At 45.9% G+C, this 16,485-nt stretch overlaps 1 protein-coding gene across 3 annotated transcripts in view; it reads right to left on the reverse strand.

Moving 5' to 3' along the window:
- Positions 1-16,485, reverse strand: part of syt1a (synaptotagmin Ia) — a 337,362-nt gene that overhangs the window by 220,785 nt on the left and 100,092 nt on the right. For all 3 annotated transcript variants that reach the window (XM_049566896.1, XM_049566895.1, XM_049566898.1), the window contains one exon: positions 2,900-2,958. The gene's annotated coding sequence lies outside the window, so the exon portion shown is untranslated. The remainder of the gene's footprint in view (positions 1-2,899; positions 2,959-16,485) is intronic.

A 16,485-nucleotide genomic window follows, 5' to 3' on the forward strand; every position in this document is an offset into this window, starting at 1 on the left:
GGTAGCACAAAGGAAATGATGGATTGAAGTCTGGTCAAAGAAGCAACATATACAGAAAGTAATATATCTTGTCCTCCATCCATTTTCCACCACTTAACCAGGTCTACAGTGTGTTGCATTGTACCGTTCAGACGCTATCTTCATTTCCACATCACACAAAGGGAAGTCTCATATTCTCTGGGGTAAACACAGAGGTTTATTCTTTGAGATGAGCCCAACTGGGTCCCATGGATATAGAACAAGGCACCAGGTGTTTCTTCTGTGAGGTCTGCCCCCAGGTGTGGTACCAAGGGAGCATTGTGGTTATCTTTATAGAGATGAGTTTCTAAAAGTTTCTTAGGCAATAAAAGTCTTCACTGTGGCTCTTTATTTGACCCCTTACCTGGCTCCACTTTGCCTTGGGCGATCCTACAGAAGTAGTTTCCCCTGACATCACATTAATGTTTGATCGAATTCCAATGTAACAACGCAAAAAATATGAAGAACTGTATCAGCTACTGGCTACAGAAAAGTGCTATCTCCATACTAAGTATTCTGATTTGTTGCATTCAGCGCACCTCCACCACTATAATTTTCATTTTTCTGGGACATTTTCTACAACATCCCTACCGCCATTTTACATTTGTTTGAAAACTTATTTACCAAGCTTCACCAAAGACATGCAAAACTATATATGTAAGAGTCACTGGGCATAAGAAATCCCCTAGAGACGTTAGTTTTGTTTAGTTTTGCTGACATTCATTAACTGGAAACTAACCAGTCAATTTTTTAAGGGGAAAAAAAAATACAAAATGATGTGAAATACAGCGCGTCCTTTCCTTTTAGTCCAGCACTCCACTGACTCAGTGAGCTTTAGTGAGCGCTATCCATTTAGAGGTGGTAAAAGTTTATTGTTTTTTAATGTTAATATTCTGCTTTTTATTTAATCTTATTTTCCTTTGGGTTTGATGACAGACAGCAAGCTGGCCACATAAACGGCCACTGCCCACCTTCCAGTCTCCACTGGTTAGCTAGCCTTGGCCGCTCTGCATTGCACATCACACAAGCCAGGTGGGAGCTAGTTGGCAACATTGCTCACTCACGATTATTGCTGGTAAAGCTGTTCTGGTGGCATGACGGTGTTAAAGCTGGAGGGAGCTGGCAGGATGCCAGCTGATGCGACAATTCATTTTTGTGAAAGTCAGACACTGCACGCAGGAGTTAAATGGCATATCCCTAATACCAACATGACATTTCCTGTTGCCAGTAAGTGGCACTGTACTCATTACTAAATATTGGCATATAGCTGTGTTCAGGGCAGGACTGTCATCAATCCTGTGACGTTTGAGGAAGATTGGACCATGTATGCTACCGTATACTACTACATGTAAACTACTTCGTGGTTCGTGGCGACACCTGCAAGTTTAGCGCCTTGCCACGGTCACACGGTTTGATGAAATCTGAAGCTTGTAATAAGTTCTTTTCTTCGAGGTCTTTCGGTGGGACAGACCAATGTTTGCAGTCGACCAGATTAAATCTCTAGGACTATTTTGTTAAATAACAACCCATGGAAATGTTGAAAAATGCACAAAAGTGGCACAAGTAAATTCAGAAACATGGTGGCCACCCTCCAATCTCCCCCCAGGCTGCCTCGGTGAGTAAGTGGCCTCATTTTGTGTGGCAAAACCCCTTTAGCACTGTTAACTATGTTAGCACCAGTAGCCATTTTGACAATGCTAACGGTGCTAACAGAGCTAATTTAATATATGGGGTTTGCAGTCCAAAATGAAGCTTCTTACTCACCAGGATGACCTGGGGAGGGACTGGCACTTAGGCACAATGTTCCCACAGCAACGCTGCTGGTTTAGGACAGCGTTACTAGCTGTAATCGCCAAATGAGCAGCGCCACAAGCTAGCTCCCACCACACCCTAACCCTAGACTAACATGCATAACCGGTCAAATATATTCTCAGTGGTTTACCAATTAACAGTTAACCACTTACATCCCTCAATTGCAGTATGAAGCCAATGTGTTTTGGGTAAATCTACATTTTTGTGAGGTACACGTAGGCTTATTTTATTGTCATTACACCTTTGAAGAACTATAAAACCTGCAGAGTCTGACGTGTCTGAAATGTGTTTGCTTAAATGTGTTTGCTTTTGAGTATAATGTCAAGCTTCCCTCTCAGTACTTAATGTTGCCAAAGGAAAATTAGGTTCTTAAGTGTGTTCTGGGAGAACTAACACCAGTGTGAAAATGTCCCCTCTCCAACAGTATTTTGTTATTTATATGCAGGCTTTGTGTCCCTTTGTTGCCAGACCTGTGTTGGTTTTAAGGATTATTTCAGCCTGAAAGCAGCTCTCCTCTCAAAGTCCAGTCCAGTCGACTAAATAAAGGATGAACCCAAACATAGACTCTTGGAGCATCATGTATAGAAAAGGCTAATGCTTTCGTCCTCTTCGACTGAATGGCCACTCCAGTCCTTCTGATCACAGCTGACTTCACTCCATTGAATTAGCACACAGCCTTCTGAGCTACAGGCTCGGGGGCCACGTCGGAGCCTCAGTGGTGAATATTAGATTGCACGCCTCCAGATCTCATTAAAGGAAGCAACAGGACAATGTCTGCATCTCAAATGAGACCAGAGGCCATCAGGCATCCTGACTCCCTGTTGGATTTACTGATTTGATTGATTGTGTGAGTGTGTGTGTGTGTGTGTGTGTGTGCGTCAGGGTACAACAGGAGGTAAGATGTCCTTTTCAGTAAATATAATTAGGCTGCTTTTACAAATTACACAATTGGGGGAAAATTGGAATTTGGTATTGTGTAGCATGCTGTAAATGGCCTACATTACACCGTCCATTACAAGCACAGGTCACATGGTGGACTGAATAAAGAGGTTATTGGTCAGACACTTACAATATCTTTAGTTGGAGGGGCTCCTTCTTTTGTTGTCGTCCTTTCCAAATGGAAGTTCACTGAAAAATAAAAAATAATGGTGTCAGTGTCCAGAAGCATAAAAACATCTTCCTTTAAAGAAATTACCTGCACCTAGAAATAAGCCAATGAGTAAAGACAACATCATGTAACATTACAAGCAGTTCTACCAATACGTTCCAGGTACAGTGCTTGGTACAAGGTAATAAAATGTGTCAAAGAGTCCATGAAGACATCTGAATAGAGTCCCTGAGAAAGAAAAAGTGGGTCAGTGCTCTAACAAAGATGTCCAGTATCAGCTCAAATTATGAGCTGAGTTTTTAAATAACATCGACTAGTGCCAGAAGGCAGAATTTGTGGTAGTTAACCAATAGCCATTAATTAATACATTTCGGTACAAATAAAATGTCCTAATGTCCACTATTAAGTGAAAAGAAGTAGGCTGATACTCCACAGAGGTAGCATGACAGCTGATAATACTGTAATTAAACTATTCACTGTGAAATCCTTTATGTTGGAGTGAGAAAACCCCTTTCACCCTTTTAACAAAAGGGTTATCTGCAGGTCAGAAAAGTGAAGCCAATGCTCAAGTGCCTTGCACCTGCATTCTTTCTAATGGCCAGCAGGGGGTGGCTCCACTGGTTTCAAAAAAGACGTCAGATTGTATATGAATGAATGTACTTTATTTATAGAATAAATAAGAATAAATAAATTTATCAATCAATCAGGGCAGCTGTAGAGGATCTCAGGGTTCATAGTAGGGCTGGGCGATATGGCCTAAAAAAAAAAATCTCGAATTTTGTTTTTACAACAAATCCGATTCACAATTGACATTGATTACCCCCGCCCACGTCCAGCCCTAGTTCATAGACACCCTAGAAATCTATGAGAAAATAACACTACTTCTCACTTAATTTATTATCTCAGAAAACATTTTTCTGATGAGCTTATGGTCTCAATTGCTAGTTTTAAGTCTTTTTCAATACAGCATGATGTTTATTTTGTAAATTATGGTCTTATTTAAAGAAAAATAGACAATAAAGCAGGGTATAATTCAGGGTATAGCTACCTTGTGACTGACACATCCTTTTACACCCAGCAAGCCAAATGACATCCAGTTAACATCGTGTTGACGTCATTCGGTGACATTCCGGACTAGTCTAAATCATGGCCAAATAGGCAATGTTTTAGACGTCATTTTCAGGATGTCCTCACCTTTTTAATGCCCCTAACTTTTCACGTCACTATATCACCGTTTAGACTAATCTGATGTTTGTAAAGTCTATAAACACAATGATTGAACAAACATTACTATTTCTGTGTGCACATTTTGTAATTAACAACATGGTTATCGTAGATTAGCTGGGCTAACCGTTAGCTGTTAGCCCCGTTAGCGGTGTCTGTAATGACTCATTTACTCAATGAACGGTCCGTGAAAAAAATATTTTTTCCAGCGGATGTCTTACCGTAGTTACAACATGACATACATTTTTGTACGCTTTCACCAAATCACATGAATAAATAAATACATTAATTAATACATATAATAGAGATAGGGTGATAGTCTCTGATGTGACTGGTCATGATATGACTCAATCACGACCCCACTGGGCTCTCTCGGACTTGTACTGGTCCGTCCGTGCGCAAGTAATTGGTTGTGATAGGGTCAAATTCTGGGCCTGATCGGACTAGTTGTGATTTGACGTGATCATGACCCAATCGGGCTCTCTCAGACATGTCTGGGTCCGTCGTGTTTGCTGGGCACCACCAGAACAAAGCACTGGCTACCATGCTGAAGAGTTGCTGAGTGGCTTTCTGCATGTCCAATGAACTTAAAAATGTAGGGTATTTTTTAACCTGGACCCTATTTTCCCATGTGTTTTTCTGCCAAAGTGACTCATGGGAACAACATTTTTTGAATACGGTCTTGTATTGCATGAGAGTGCTGCAGCCAGCAGCAGCCAGGCTGCAATGTAACCGCTCAAGGTGTATTCACACCGTCAATTTACATCCACTACAAGTGCTTGTTTGTGCTCAGATTGTTATTATAAGCTTCTGACAAGATAATTAAAATGATTTCTACAGAGGCTGACCTTTTTGTTAAAGAGTAGGATCCTTTTTGTTCAACCAGAAACAGCCTCGGAATTGCTACTGTCACACAGTAATTTTATCAACCAACTCTGGTTTGGTTGAAATAAATCCCAGTTAGATGTGAAAATATGCTGGCTCTACACACGCTAAAATTACTGTTTATTGGAATGGAGTCTGGTGGGTTTGGCGACAGCAATTTTGGAGCCATTTCTGGTAAAGAAAAATGATCTAGTGCTTTATCCAAACAGTGTCAGATTGTTTAGCCACTAGTAAAAATGACCTAAGCCTCCAAGGGCTGGTAGTTCTCTTGACATTGCAAATTCCTGCGTGATAACGTTATAGCATATTGTCAGAAAATAAGCTAACTGCGCTGAGCAATGTTAGCACTGCTCTACTAAAAAATACTAGTCTATTTTATCACAGTGTTAGTGGCTGTATGGTACTAATATTACAGTTAGTTTAATCAGTCATATAAATGTAATAGTTTCTCTTATGTGATTGTAAAAATTGCATTTTCCCAGCATTGACAGGCTGGAGGAAAGGGCTGTCTCCTCACTATGACTAGACTCCAGTTATATCTATGTGTATCCTCGCCAGCTCCACCTTCTTGTCCAAATCTGGTCACTTCTGGCTCCAAAGAACCAAGATGGTGACGTCAAAAATGCCAAACTCGAGGCTTCAAAATGGTAGTCCACAAACCAATGAGTGATGTCACAGTAGCTAAACTCTATGCTTTTTAATTGCCTATTAGTAAATCACCTAAAACAACCCTCATGTCCTCAAGCGGAAATCCTTTTCACAGCACATTGATATTATTGATTGGCCTTATAACAAGTGTCTTTCACTCAAACACGTTAATTAAGCATCGGAAAAGCTTGTGATTTGATTTAATGGAGCCAAAGTCCCTGTTCATTCTTATCTAAATCATTTTTTCTACAAAGAAGTGAGGTTGAGTTGTGGCAGTGTGGGAGAAAAATGATCATTTTAAAACAGAGGTAAGCTCATCAATTAAGAAATATGAGCATAATGTCATCCATAATAGACAGATGGGACTCTTTGTAAATGACTAACACCTTGCTTCTTCTTTCATCATCCGGTATTTCATTTTCAAAAGCAATTCTGCCAAAAAAATGCCTCACAAAACATTCTCCTTTTGCCCTGTAGTACCCTTGGAGCTCAACCGGAGTGAAATTGGACAGGAATAATGAAGCTTACAATCAGTTTGAGTTTCAACCACCGAGGTTTTTATTAAGAATAACTGGCGTCAACCTCACCTCGATCATCTCTTTCCAAATGTTTAATAAGTCTTACAATAATTGGTGACAGGGACTGGTGGTCTCATTGAGAGGCAGCAGATGGCACACCATGGAGCAGTAATGCATAAACAACATATGCTTGGCCACTCAGATGCCTTCAAAGGACAGACAGGCTATATGAATCAGAAGAAAGTCATGACAACTATACGTGTCCTTACATACTCACAGATGAGAGAACCACACTGGCTATACTTCAAAAATCTGACTTAAACCATGCGACAAAATTAGATGATAGAAACACTCTAATACAACAGCTGTCTACATTTGTAACCCTGGAATTAAAGCCCCTTTCCCACAGGACAAAACCCCACCAACACCCCGACATCTGGCTTTTGTCTTCAGTGAAAAAGGCGACAATCTGCATTCATTCCCAGGACAAATTGAAACGGGCGTGTTGGTGAACCCAAATGCAGTACCAGGCTCGCAGGAATAGTTGGTAATGACTTTTATTAACACCACAGCAAACAGGGAATGCAGCAGGCAGAATAAACACAGGATAAAGTTCGTTCTTCGGGCAAGTTGCCCTAACAGTCTCTGAAGCACAGATAAGGGGGAAGAGAAGCGGCTGGGCTCAGTCACGGAACCGAGGGGAAGCTCCAGAGCCCCCGGTTCCACACAGTTCAAAACTCTTTCACAGAGAGGAGAAGAGATGTAGCTTACGGCAGCCGAAGGTGGCGAGGCAGGCGCTCCGTAGGCTGAAACGCCGGCTGATCGAGCTGAGAAGCCAAGGCCTCCGTCCCAGTCTCTTCATCCTCTGAGGCCGATCCCTCCTCCTCCTCCTTAGACCCAGATGCCTCAGATGCAGGAGGAGACTGAGGGTCAGTGTTGGGGCCACCTTGTGCAGAGGTGAAGTTGGAGGGCTGGTCAGGGTGTTGGCGATGGAACTCCCTGATGAGCCGTGCGTCCAGGATCTGACGGGCTGGAATTCCGGGATGACAGGTGAGTCGGGAAGCGTGGGCCCACTGCAGAACCTCAGACCTTAGCTGCTGGGGGACGAATAGGCGGTCTTGGGGGCAGGAGCTGGGCCCCGGCTGGTCCTCCAACGCAGCTCTCACCCGCTCCTCCACCTCCCAGGTGAGAGTGGCCATCAGATGAGAAGCGGGAAGGATGTTGTCTGGACTGGAGGGGCCCTCCTCCCCGATCATGAATTGCCGGGACAGGGCGTCAGGTTTTACGTTGCGGGAGCCCGGCCGGTAGGAGAGGGTAAAACTGAATCTGGCGAAGAACAGAGCCCACCGGGCCTGACGGGAGTTCAGTCTCTTAGCAGAGCGGATGTACTCCAGATTCTTGTGGTCGGTCCAAACGAGGAAGGGGGTCTTGGATCCCTCCAACCAGTGGCGCCACTCCTCCAGTGCCAGCTTCACCGCCAATAGTTCTCGGTTCCCGATGTCATAATTCATCTCCGCTGGAGACAGACGCCTGGAGAAAAAGACACAGGGGTGTAGTTTCTGGTCCTTGGCAGAACGCTGAGAGAGCACGGCCCCTACCCCCACATCAGAGGCGTCGACTTCCACGACGAACTGTCTCTCGGGGTCAGGGATCAGAAGGATGGGGGCCGAGGTGAAACGCCCCTTCAGGAGCTGGAACGCCTCCTCGGCAGCTGAAGTCCAGCGGAAAGGGACCTTGGAGGAGGTGAGGGCGGTGAGAGGTGCTGCCACTGTGCTGTAGCCCCTGATGAACCTCCTGTAGAAGTTGGCGAACCCCAAAGCGTTGCAGCTGCTTGCGAGAGTCAGGAACAGGCCAGGAGGTGACGGCTGAGACCTTAGCGGGGTCCATCTCCATGCGGTCCCGGCCAATGATGTAGCCCAGGAAGGAGACCGAGGAGGCATGGAACTCACATTTCTCGGCCTTGACAAACAGGGCGTTCTCTAGCAGGCGTTGCAGCACCGTCTGGTCGTGGAGGATGTGTTCCTGCTTGGACCGGGAGAAGATCAGGATATCGTCTAGGTAGACGAACACGAACTTGTTGAGCATATCTCTCAGCACATCGTTGATGAGGGCTTGGAACACTGCCGGGGCATTGGTCAGCCCAAACGGCATCACCAGATATTCGTAATGTCCTGTGGGGGTGTTGAAGGCCGTCTTCCACTCATCCCCCTCTCGAATCCGCACCAGATGGTAGGCGTTGCGGAGATCCAGCTTGGTGAAGACGGTGGCCCCTTGGAGCAGCTCGAAAGCTGAGGCGATGAGGGGGAGAGGATAGCGGTTCTTCACCGTGATGTCGTTCAGACCTCGTGTCGATGCACGGCCTCAGAGACCCATCTTTCTTGTCAACGAAGAAAAATCCTGCCCCAGCAGGTGACGAGGAGGGTCGAATGATTCCGGCGGCATCGCTGATGTAGGTCTCCATGGCCTCCCTTTCAGGTGCGGACAGGGAGTAAAGACGGCCCTTGGGGGGTACAGAGCCGGGAAGGAGGTCGATGGCGCAGTCGTAGGGCCGATGTGGGGGCAGAGATGTGGCTCTTGCCTTACTGAACACCTCCCGGAAGTCGTGGTAGTCAGAGGGCACCATGGAGAGATCAGGGATGGAGCAGGGGCTGGCAGACGGCGTGGGGGCCCCCGTCGGTCTGAGGCAGATCTGCTGACAGGAGGGGCTCCATCCCAGGATGGACCCCGTGGACCAGTCTATATGGGGGTTGTGGCGTCGAAGCCAGGGATAGCCGAGGATGAGAGGAAGATTGGGAGACCTCAGGATATGAAACCGGATGGTTTCATGATGGGTGCCCGACAGGAGCATAGAGATGGGGGCGGTCTGATGGGTGACAGTTCCCAGGAGATGACCATCCAGAGCGCTGGCCGGCATGGGGCAAGGGAGAGGATCTCGGCTGATGTCCAGTTGGCGGGCGAGTTCCTCGTCCATTAGGTTGACGTCTGCCCCAGAGTCGATGAAGGTAGCGGTGTGGGACCCCCTACCAGCAGGAGCTGGACGTGGAACAGAGGTCGTGGGCTAGGGGCAGAGTTCTGGGACCGGCTCAGCAGAATGCCCCTCTTTACTGCTGAGCCCTCCCTTTTGCTGGACACCGGGAAACAAAATGGCCGGCCTGGCCACAGTAGAGGCAGAGATTTCCCCGGCGTCGTCGCTCTCGCTCCTCCGGTGTTAGGCTGGTCCGTCCCACCTGCATGGGCTCCGCCCCTCCATGTATGGGTTCAGGAGGTGGGACAGGAGGGGCTGGGAACCGTCGTTGACGGAAAGATGGCCGGTGATCCCCTCCCTCGTGGCGTTGTTCCTCCTCCTTGCCTGAATCCGCCTGTCCAGCCTCGTGGTCAACTCGATGAGTCCGTCCAGGGAACTGGGGAGGTCGAACGAAACCAGCTCATCCTTCACGTACGGAGCCAGCCCGTTGAGGAAGGCGTCACATTGGGCGGCGGCGTTCCAATCACTGAGACGAGCCCGGGTCCTGAAGTCGTAGTCAGCAACTGTCCGAACCCCCTGCCTCTGGCTCATGAGACCCCCTGTAGCATCAGGCCCCAGGGAAACGGGACCAAAAACCTTGCGCAGCCTCTGAGAAAGCCTGGAAAGAGGCGCAGGCTGGTGTGCCTCTCTCCCACTCTGCCGTTCCCCACAGACGTGCTCTTCCAGTGAGGTGGTTGATGGCGAAGGCGACTCTAGCCCCCTCTGTGGCGAAGGTATGAGGTTGCAGGGCGAACAGAATGGAACAGTTTGTCAGGAAAGGGTTACAGCCCTCAGGGTCCCCTGCGTGGCGTTCTGGTGCCCCACCCGGGCTCGGGTGCAGTACTGGAGGGCGGCCCCGGGGTCGGAGCAGGAGGGGCTGGAGCCGCAGCAGGAACGGCGTGTGGTGTCATGGCGGCCGCCATCTGTTGCACCTGGACGGCTAGCGAGGTTAGCGCTCGTTCCAGAGCAGACGCCGACTGACGAGCCTCCGCCGCGTTAGAGGCTAACTGAGCCTCATGCTGCTGGAGCATGCCCTCCACCCGGGCTAGGCGGGACTGAGGTGAAGCGGGGTCTGCTGGGTCCATTTCTGGCCAGATTGTACTGAAACGGGCGTGTTGGTGAACCCAAATGCAGTACCAGGCTCGCAGGAATAGTTGGTAATGACTTTTATTAACACCACAGCAAACAGGGAATGCAGCAGGCAGAATAAACACAGGATAAAGTTCGTTCTTCGGGCAAGTTGCCCTAACACAGTCTCTGAAGCACAGATAAGGGGGAAGAGAAGCGGCTGGGCTCAGTCACGGAACCGAGGGGAAGCTCCAGAGCCCCCGGTTCCACACAGTTCAAAACTCTTTCACAGAGAGGAGAAGAGATGTAGCTTACGGCAGCCGAAGGTGGCGAGGCAGGCGCTCCGTAGAGGCTGAAACGCCGGCTGATCGAGCTGAGAAGCCGACGAGGAGTGAGCTGAGGCGAGGTCGGGAGCCGGTGTGGGGGTCGTAGCCAGAAGAGCCGTCAGCGAAGGCAGAAGCACCGTTGAGGAGCAGGCAGGAGAGTTGACGAGGCCGGGCGGAGGAGTCGAGACCAGACGGGCAGGCAGAAACCAGAGACGCTGAAGCAAAGCACGAGGTCGGGGACAGAAGGCAGGTGAGTTTACCGGGAGGCAGACGAGGAGAGCAGGTCGGGGACAGGCAGAGTTGGCACCGGGAGATCAGGCAGGAGAAGAACGCTGGAGAGTCTCGCATAATGCAGAAGAACAATCTGGCAGTGAGTGAAGGTGCTGGAGTGGCTTATATGCAGGCCTGATTGCAATGAGCTGCAGCTGTGAGGCAGGTGAGCAGAGTGGCCTGATGAAGTGGGCGTGGCTGGCAGGTAGAGTGGAGCAGAGGGAGGGAGAGTGGAAAACTACTGCAGCAGTGTTGCAGGAGAGGACTGAGAGACAGGGATTGTGACACAAATAACTCTACAGTAGTTACAGATATTTATCCACTTCAGCTAGGCCTGCCATGCTAATTAGGTTAGCGACTTACAAAATATGGACATGACCACTATCATTCTGATGAACTTGATAATGCCTGTTGGGTCTCCATGCACGTTTGTTTAATCATGAACGCCACCAACATTTTAGTCAACATGGTGTCAGAATAAACAGTAGGGTTTTGTCAACCATTGTAATGAATTTGTGAGTGCTTTGGAAGCACAGTGTTTTTTCAGCTGTGATGCTTTGGTTGCGTCCGCAGAGGTAAACATGTCGACACAAGGTGAACTACTTGCTCTGGCCCTTGCTCTGGATGAAGGAAAGGCTGAAGCACGTTAAGAGAGAGGACGAACCCACCAGTTTGTGTGGGTTCATTCGACAATATGTGCATTCACACGCATAAGCTCTTGGATTTGTAAGAGTTTGTAAGTTGGTCTTGATGGTATTTGTCCCTCCTCCTGTAATTGAGCAGCTGAAATGACAGTGACAAGTGCAGTGTTTTACCAAAAGTTGAACATTTTTCAACTTGGTGCTCAGAAATAAAACGCCAAACATGCAGCGCTAAGCAAAGAATAGACCCTCAGTGCCTCGTTAAGCTGCTGGCCTTTGTAGCACAACGTAAATACGTAGCGCTCCCATTGCAAAGCATTAAAAGAATACACTGACCTTAGGGGAAAAAAAACGCTTTGATGGATATGTCCACTAAGGCTAAGGCCAAAGGCCAAAGGATTCTCTCTTTTTTTTTCTCTCCATCACGCCTACTTGCAGAGTCTGGAGAAAAATGGACCAACACTCCAAGGACGACACAGTGCAGCTTGCCAGTAGCCTGCAGCTGCACTTTTGGAGTGATAGTTGTTAGTTGCCAACCCTTGGCAACGACCCAAAAAGTTATTGGTTTGTACTTTTACCTTCCAGCAAGTTTATCCTCCACTCCTGACTCTCAGACGTCCATCACTAACAGCACATCAGCAGGATTATGAAGATAACTGCAGTGTTCCCACAGCTTCTCTAAGCTTGTCTATCTAGGAGGCATCACTTGGTTTTGTTTATGTTGGCCAAATTTTGTCTCTAACTGTCTCTGTCTCTGGGGCTACTCCTATAAAGGTACTGTATATGTAAGTGTAAATTACTGTCTTAAAAATGTGATATATTGTTAATAGTTTTTCATGTTCTATTCCAATGTCTGCGTTTTCCTTAGAGCTAAATATTCATTGCTTTAACAGGGTGTATTTGCATTATTAAGCTATATTATCATTATGTCATGGCATAATAATTACAATAATTTCTAGGACAATATATTGTCCAACAAAAGTAGTTATTGTGACAGGCATTAGCTCAAGCTTCAACACCCCCAGATCAACAGTGATGGAAGTATGATACCCGGGTGAATGCACAAATTTTAGCCCCTTTTCTGGCACAATACACTGACGTGCCACCACAAATTCCATCTATCTCTGTCCATCTCAAACATCGTTCTGAATTAGTTGGCACCAAGTTTGAAAGGGAGACTAAATAAGTTAGAGATATAAAAACAAAGTTATTACCATAACAATTTCACAGGCCTCCATGCTGCTTTCTACTGTTTACTAACGCAGTTTTCCAGGCATGCCTTACGTCCAATGTGGCACACAAGTAAAAGAAGAAAAAAAAACAAAACAGAAAGCCCACTGCTGTGTATACAGCTTTAGTCTGATGAGAATGGAGTCTATCGCTTATTTTTAGCAAGTTTTCTCACATTTAAAAACAGCATATATGTGCTGATGTTGTTGGAAAACAGGTATAATGTGAAACATGGGAAAAACTTGACATAGCATGAAATACTTTTTTTTCACAATCACTTAATTAAAGTAAGTCCAACTCCAGCATGGCCGAAGCTTCACTGCATACTGGCTTCATAGTGTTTCTTAATTGGCCCTTGCAAGTGTAGTGGGAGTACGGCATCCCAGGCCCCAGAAAGGTGAGGTGTTACCCTGATGTAAGTGGGGTGGCTAATATCACACCATGTCAGGGGGTGTAAACTTTCCATGATGAAATGAAGCAAACTTTAGCCATAAGTCCACGTTTCAAGTTCCTTTTCATAAAAAAATAAATAAACAAATAAAATTGCTGCCGACATGTGGAATAAAGTAACATTTCCTAATATTTACCGACCACTTCTCTGGACAGAAACATATAGGTGGAGAGAAGAGAATATGGAAGAGATTTTGTCAATTGATTTCTAATAGCAGGCTAGCTCTGGTACTGATTTTCTGCCTGTCTTCCGAAAAGATGATGCTGTGAAAGATATAAACAGCCTCTAATTAGAGGCTGATATTTACCAGTAGACAGCAGGAGGGCTTTGAAAGCCAACTGCTTTTACTGAAAAGGTGTTTCATGAATGAGCATCAGTCATGTGGTTTAAAAAAAACGTCACCGTCTGCCCATTGGGATATATGGGCCTAAAATAGGCTTCAAATGCTGGGGGATGTCAGTCACTGGCAGTCATTGACACCCTCTGAGCCGGGTGAAGAGGGCCTAAAGACATGCCTATTTTTACAGTGGGTGGGGTCAAGAATAGACCCTTCACCCTGAGTGGTGGGGACTGAAAGCCTAACAGCTAAATTTCACTTAAGGATGCAACGTGACCTACAGAAATGTATTAAGTGACCATGACTTCTTAACACTACATTGTGTGGTGGTGGCACGTTTGGGTTTAGGCACCAAAACTTCTTGGTTCAGGCTGTTCTCAAGCACTCTTCATACATATATGACGAGAAGAAATGCACCATAATTTGTATATAAATCATATAATCATGATTCAGCAGTTGATATCTAACCAACGTAATCAAGAAGGCTGTGATCACTTGATCAATGCGCTGATGGGAGTAAAAAAGGAAGTTGTCCAACAGGAGGCAGGTTGGCGTGATGGATGGGTCAAAAAACACAGGATGTTCTCTCAGGAGGTCGGTGTAGAGAACCATGTTAACTTGAACAACAAAGTCAGCATGGCTAAAGTAAACTTTGAGTTATTTTAAGGTACGTCGTCACCATATATTTTATCCTAATCTTGACCTACGTAATTTTATGTTAAGTTTATTTCCTTCCTTAATCCCCCTGAGGTGAAATTCAATGTTTTCACTCTTGCTTGTCAATTACACACAGGTCCGAAAGACACACACATGCACAAACAGGACCTATACATGCACACATTGGAGAGATGTCAGAGTGAGGGGGCTTCCCTTGGTGAGGCGCCCCGAGCGGTTGGGGGGTTCGGTGCCTTGCTCAAGGGCACCTCGGCAGTGCCCAAGAGGTGAACTGGCACCTCTCTAGCCACCAGTCCATGCTCCATATTTTGGTCCAGACTGGGACTCGAACAGGCGACCCTCCGGTTTCCAACCCAAGTCCCTATGAGCTACTGCCGCCCCAGTTAGTAACATAAAGTTATGTTAAGTACATAACTTTATGTTTGTTACATATGGAATGAAAGTACGTTGTAAAAAGACAAAAGTACATCACATGACCTGGCATAACTATGTGAAGGACTTAAGTACGTAACGTTAAGAGGAATCAACGATGACTTCAACGATGGTTTCACATGGGACACAGACTGCTGTCTCCTGGGTAAAATCCTGTATTTGTTTGACCCATCCACCATTCAAACTCCTGCCTATGAGGACTTACTTGTTCTTTACTCCTCCTTTCCACTTACGTATATGTACAGAGACGAGTCAACCGGAAGTCTATTCATTCCTATAGGAATCTCCGTGATATCCGATGTGCCTGCGAAACTCCTCCCCACCGTAATATTTTAGTCCATAATTTGCCTCGAGTACACTGAAAAAAATTGAACTTCTTCAGTGGATTTCGGGGTGACCGTATGACCGTGTGCTAGCTTAGCTAACAGGGTGCTAACTGGCTAACAGGCTATTTTCTTCAATTCAGTTGTCTGTTGACTAAAAAGAACTTGTTTATCTAGTTTGAACACATTGTGAATCTGAGTAATGTTATTCAGTTAAAATATGGTTATATACAGTCAGATCATCATTATGACTCGTTCAGCTAGTCATATGTCTCTTTAGTGAAATATTTCACAAAAAAATGCTGCATACCTGGCAGGCCAACATATTAGTTTATTTGTTGCCATGCAATATTGCTCCTGTTTTTGTCCTGGTAAAGTTCCAAGCGCATATTCCAAACTACTGGATGGCAAAAATGGAAGATTAGCCTCTCTGCCATGGCTACAGGCAGTTTCTATGCATCCGTTAAGAAGTGCACTTCCTTGCGTTGGACACTAGAGGCATCATCTGTATATTTACGGATCTAATGACACCAGTCACATACATAAGTGGAAATAAGGTGTTATACTACCTATGGAGTCTTAACATTTAACACTGGCCATTGCGTGACTTCATTACACCAGGGAATCTATGTGTCCACTTCGACAAAGTATCCTACTTGACTTTCTATCGGCACTGTTGCAGTGGTGCTGACAGGTTAATTTAAGACATTACCTGCCCACCATCATGTAACGCTGGGTAATGCGTATTTCTGTGAGACTAGGTCGGCTGGATGTCATCGCATTCAAATCACATGCAGGGAATGTAAAGTTCACCAAAGCAGAGTTCATCACTGTAATGTAATGTTAGAGTTTTGTTGCCCTTTCTAAACGTCATGCCGAGCAGAGAGAGGAAAAAAATGCAAATAATTTAAGAACCTCTTTTAAAAGAAAAAAATCAAACAGAGGTGACAAGCGATAAACACGTCATTCCATTAAAAACATCTCATATGAATTGACATAGAAGATTTGTGAAAGGTTGTCAAAATGTTTTGATATATTAAAAAGCCAGTCAGCTGCTTTTCCAAATTGTAGCGAGTAAACAGTGTACAGTAAAAGCTAAAATAAACTTGGCATGATAGCGGGTGTTCATATTAAATTATCCTAATCCTGAAAAGGAAATGTTCCAAAAAAAAATTCTCATCTGAGTGTTTTACCCTATTTCATAGCTTTCATAGCTATTGCACCATCATAGCTGTGGTAGCCTGTCTCTCACTCTCTGCTCTCATATTCAAAGGAGCCGTCGTTATGCCGTCCTGCCTTCACAGTAATATCCCCTGCAAACATTCATCCTGGGAGCGCACTGGAGGTGAGCTCAAACATTATTATCATGGAGGTTTCAATTGCTTGTCTGTGGACAGAAGCCATCAGTCTCATCAGCAGCAGAGTGACCGAGCCAGACTGTTACATCATCTCTTCATGTTATGTCCTTACTGAGGTCCTTTCAGGCCTTTTTGTTGTATCAACATCACAGTGTGT

The sequence above is a fragment of the Epinephelus fuscoguttatus genome, linkage group LG22 (genome assembly GCF_011397635.1).
Source record: "Epinephelus fuscoguttatus linkage group LG22, E.fuscoguttatus.final_Chr_v1".
NCBI lineage: Eukaryota > Metazoa > Chordata > Actinopteri > Perciformes > Serranidae > Epinephelus > Epinephelus fuscoguttatus.